We start from the raw sequence: 6000 nt of genomic DNA, 5'->3' as shown, positions 1-6000 counted from the left end.
GACGGATCAGAATTTTTGTTCCAAAGTTTTCATTTTATCTTCCACTCCATTCAGTATACATATGCCATGTCACGTGTATAAATTTTTTTCTAAATAAAATATATGATGTCATATTCATACTTGTGTGGAATATAATTTATAATAAAAAATTCAATTTGCATGAACATATATACGTACATATGAATGTGTGTATGTATGTGTGATTTGCTACCAATCATTGCTTCAAGAAAATCACATAAAAGCAGCCTTACCAATAGGACCCAACCCGAAAGGGACTCCCACTCGGTTGGATTTGTGGTCAAGTGGCTTCATCCATTGGAACAATTAATTTGATAATCGACACGATAAATTAAAATTGTAGCATCAATAATTATATATTTTATATTTCAATTCACATATCTATATATATACATCTATATTTTAATTACGAAAATCAATTTATACAAGATCAGAAATGTCACATTTTTTAATTACATGACTAAAATTATATTTTTTTCAATATATAATGTATATGCATAGTAAATCTACGTGCTATGTCATTGTATGACCAACCACTACAAAAAAAAATTAATGTTTCATGACATTATGAATTAACCATAACTTAAAAATCGCAGTAAATAAATATTACTAATCATTGTCAAACAAAACTAATGTAAACAATTTTAACACGATTAAATAATATTTGATATAATTTTTAGCTATGTCCAAAATATTTGTCATGATTTTAGTTATGATTAATGTTTTAACCTCACTTGCAAAAACAACGATCAATGATTGTTGCGGAGCCGTGATTAATTTTTATTCACCATAATTTTTTGGATAAATTGCATAACACCCCCATGTGTTTTCAAAAAGCTAAAAACTCCATTGTTAATTTTATGGGCAAAAGACCCTCCATATTTTATAAAATACAACAAAAAAATCCATCCCCATTAGAAACTATCAGAGAGCGTTACACTAGCCTATTGGGCGAGTGGGCCTCATTTTTTTACCTTTTTTGGAATTACTTAAAATGTGTAATGTCTATTATGCCCATTTCTTTCATAATTAAATATTTTTTAAATTAATATATTTATATTATTATTTTATTTAAATATATATAATTAATTTAAATAATTTATTGAGTCCAAATATATTATAATAAATTATACCTATTTATAAAAATATATAATTTAAAATAAAACACCTAAGAAGTATTGAAATTTTTTACAAATTAAAATTTTTAATTTATAAAACACAATGCAAATTTATATATTAAAATTTATATGCAGTGTAAAAGTTACTTATAATAATTATATTATTAACTCAAATAAATTATTATTAATTTAAATATATTTTATTTATTTTTTAATAATACTGATTAAATACCAAAATATCAAAAATTAATTTCAATTAGTTTAAATTATATTATTTATTACAAATAATATTTAAAATTTCAATAAAATAAATTATTTTTATTTTATTTTTAAAAAATTATTTGTTATTTTTACTTCTTCTCCTCGCTGGCATATAGTGGCCGACAACAAGCCTAGCAACGAAGGTCGCCTTTCTTCTCTGGCCAACCACCATCGCCCCTTCCAGAAGGGGGTGACAGCCACAACGGAACGTTGCCCCCTTGGAAGCAGGTGACGGTGATGTCGCCCAGAACAGTTTGGGCAATGTCACCAGCAAAGCCGTAGCCGCTATAGATTCATATATATATATACATATTATATTTTATATATGTAGTTATATTATATTATATATAGTTATATTATATGTGTTATAAAAAGGGTATAATAGTCAATTCAGCAAAAGATTTGATGCCTTTAGGATTTGCCTGTGCTATATTTAAAAAAACACAGAGAGTTTTTTGTATATTTTTTTAACACATAGAGTTTTTTGTATATTTTTTTAACACATAGAGTTTTTAGCTAAATTTTAAAAATACAAAAAAAATTATGCAATTTATTCTTTTTTTTAATAATAGTAATTAATTGTAGTATAAATTCATCATTCTTTCTAGTGAAGCAACTGAATAAGTTATTGGTAACAATGAGACCAAAAAATTAAAGAATTATGGATGATACAATATTGTTTTCTGCGCAAACACTCCCTATATTATATTACCAGATTTTAATCGACATTTGAAGGCAAAAGTTCATTATTTTATTTTCTAACATTTGAAAATAAAATTTAAGTTTTCAATCATTTGGTTTGTTTTAATAATTGTTTCGACTTATAAGTAATGAAATGACAGATTAAAGCTTTATTTTCTCGATTATTCTAACCTAAAATTTCATGTCAAGTCAAGGAGACTTATATATATAATCTTTTAATATTTTATATGCACACTTATTAATCGATTACATGATTATCTCATTTGAAAAGTCAAGTTGTTAAAAAAAATATTTAATATTAATATCTTAATATATATATATATAAACACATGAAAAAGTATTTATATTGATTATGAACAAATATATATATATATATGAAGTTATCACTAATAATATACATTAAGTGAAAGAATTTTTGTTTTCTAATTAAAACAATAATTTTCAGATACTCAATAGTGATAAAAATTTAAATTCTTATCATTACTATAATATCATGTGTAGATATGATAAGAAAAAAAAAACTAATAATCAAGATGTTTTTAATTTCTAACATTAAATTATATATATATATATATATGCATCTTCAATATGATATTAATTGTCAATATTAATGAAAAACTTAAACCAAGTAGTACGATCTCATTTAATTACTTGAGAGATATCTATTCTATAATAATTTGTCACTTAATACATAAGTTAAAATAATTTTATATTAGAACTATTTAATATTAATTTTACCACTGTATTATTGATTTTTCTTGTATGTAATTTCCCTGACAAATTTGTACTTTGATAAATTCTTTTAATTTTTTAATAGTAATATATTGCATGTCTTTTTTATAATTAAACAGTTAACGATAAATTATTATTATTTGAAATAAATTGATTACACCTATTATTACAGTAGAAAAACAACACCTAACTACTATGCAGTAGAAACGCATTCCGCACATCGATGGAGTTTGAAACCATAACTTTATCTCAAATTTATTAATTGAACTAAGTCTCAAATTTATAAATCTAAACCTCTTTAGCATGTTAAATCTTTCTTTTATAAATGGATGGTATGAGATTTGAACAGATATCTCTTATTGAGTCTTAGCTCTGATACCATGTTACATAACCACTTAATCTAAATGTTTATACCGTTACATACACTAAAAAAAATAAGACTTTTTGCCATAGTCAATTACTACGGTTAAAAGCGAAAAAATCTTAGTGAACACTAATTAATCACGATTGCACAATAGTTCTGACAAGCGAAGCCAATACATTAACTGCAGTGAAAATCATTGCAGTTGTTTCGGCCATAGTTGATAAAACATGGAAAAATTTATAATTTTAGTCTTGTATGTATAGGAAGATGGTATTTTTTATCCTGTATGAATCTATTACAATTTGGTCCAATAATTTTTTAATATTTACAAAAATGAGGACAATACTAGCCAATTTCTTTAAAAAATCACATATGCCACTTGACATGCTAATTTTGGGATCTCCAACCAATTTATGAATTTTCGACCAGAATTGTTTTCAAATTTTTTTTGGTTGTTGGACTGAATTGCCAAAATAATTTCAACAGAATCAAAATTAGCACCCCTTACACTTAGAGGACCAAAATTTTCACAGATAGCGATATTTTTCTGGTATCACATGAAAATACATCTAAATAATAAGATTAATTAGAGTTGGTATTTCATTAATAGTATAGATGTGGTATTATTCTTAGATTATGTGGTATTCTTTTTAGATTATACATTTAGCAAAATGGTAATCAAATATTAAATCCTCAACAAATTAAGTTATTAAACACTAATAATTATGACGTATTTTTTACTCATCTATTACATTATATATATATATATATATATATATATTGGTGCATGCATATGTATGTCAGTACGTGGAGATGGAGGTGAATGGAACAGTAGGTATCTTCATTTTCCATATGTTCTTGGTAAAAAAGATTAAAAGAAAATAGTCAATAAAATTCCAAGATTGGAATAAAACATATCAAATCCAAAATTAGCCCAACAATTCAAACGTTCCTCATCACTTGTCATACGTCTGCATGGTTGATGAGAGAAGGTTTGAAAATAAAGTGGCGAAAAGGTCGGCATCAACACCAATCATCTTCTTTTCTTACTTCACCTTTAAAAAAAAAATAAAAAAACTCAAAAGTTAGAAAAAGTATCGAAATACTGCTTTTGGAATAATTGTTTCTATTAAAATTTCAAAGTAGAAATTAAAATAATTGTTTTGTTGTCGCTGTAGATGTGCAGTAATTAATTGTTTAGAATGATAATTTTATACATAATTTTTATTACTAACCAATACATTACTACGAAATCTTATTGTCGCTTATCGGGTGCTTGCAAGGGCATAAAATAAACGTTTATACTTATTATTGAAATTGAAAAGAGCGTTTTTGTTAAATATTTCTGCTTTTGAACTGCTGAAATTAAATTGGTCTAAGTCGAACGCTATAAACAGCTTTCCACCAATTTTGCAACTCATTTGTAAAAGTATATGTACTAAACCGTTTCTTCAAACACTCCAATTTTTCACTTTTATTTTTTTATTTTCAAGCACTCCTAATTAATTTCAATGTTGCTTAATTTGCAACTTTTGTTTGGTTTTACTTTCAAAAGTCAATTTCTAGTTTTACACTATTTCAACATTTTAGCTTGTTTGTTTAGTACAAACTCATTGAAAATGCCCGTTTCAAGTGAAGATTCGATTTACAGTATATGTCTACTAAAAATACACTTTTCGAACCGCCCTTCTAGACCTCATCATTACATACTTCTTTAGCTATACATAGGACATGACAGGACATGTTGTCATGTCATGTTGGTTTTTTAAGAAACAAATATAACATTATATATAATACATATTCAAAATATAATATCTATGGAATATTTATATAACAAATCAAATCCAAACAAATTCTCATTTCTCACTTCTGTGAATTTAAATTTGAACATACAATTCATATATATTTTCATTTTTCACACAAGAATTAATAAAGCATTTGATCGGTGAAGAGAAGGGGGAGTTCGACTCTCAACATCACAGTCGTAAGGGTAAACCTCATGGACAACGAAAACGCCGAAGAATGCCCCAAATTCCACTGGCATTCACCAGAAACAGAGACGAAAAAACGCACATTTGTGCCGTCAAAACCAGACACACGAGTTATCATTTTTCAACTTTTTGCACAGCCCGGAAAATTATTAGTGATTGCTTACAATGAGGTTCTTCGAGTAGCGATGCTACAAGAAATATAATATTATTTTTTTACAATTAATTATTATGATTGAAAGTAAATAAATTGTAATAAATGCTAATTAATCGTCGTTTCTATAAACAAAACTAGAACATTAGCCGTACCTAAAAACCAATGGAAATATTTTCGCCATAGTTAAAATTATGACTAATGTCAATTAACTATTGTCAAAATTTAAAATTTTTGCATTGGTTTATTTAATCGTGCTAGATATTATTGATTTATTATAATTTTTAATCTCAATTATAATATATGGAAATTTTTTATTTTTATTTTTTTAGAAGTGGCAGTAGATAATACCCTTTTGATGCATTAAGAAAAATGACTTTTCTCAGTTTTAATTATAAATTCTTTTACCAGAAATCAAAGTAGATGCTATAAAAGGAGTGTTTGCAAAAAATTTGATATTTTGGAAAAACATTTATTATAAAAAAAATTAAAAGTCATAGCAGAACTAAAACATGACAGTGTTTATAGAAATTAGTGAGAAGCAAATAAACTGAAGTTGGCGTTTTTGGGAATTAAATATTTTTAAAATGTGATCCATTTACTAAATATTATTGTCTTTATGGGTTGAAAAGTGTTATTTTTGCATTTGCCAATACAAGTGTT

The sequence above is a fragment of the Sesamum indicum genome, linkage group LG2, assembly GCF_000512975.1.
Source record: "Sesamum indicum cultivar Zhongzhi No. 13 linkage group LG2, S_indicum_v1.0, whole genome shotgun sequence".
Lineage (NCBI taxonomy): Eukaryota > Viridiplantae > Streptophyta > Magnoliopsida > Lamiales > Pedaliaceae > Sesamum > Sesamum indicum.
This window is presented reverse-complemented; position numbering follows the sequence as displayed.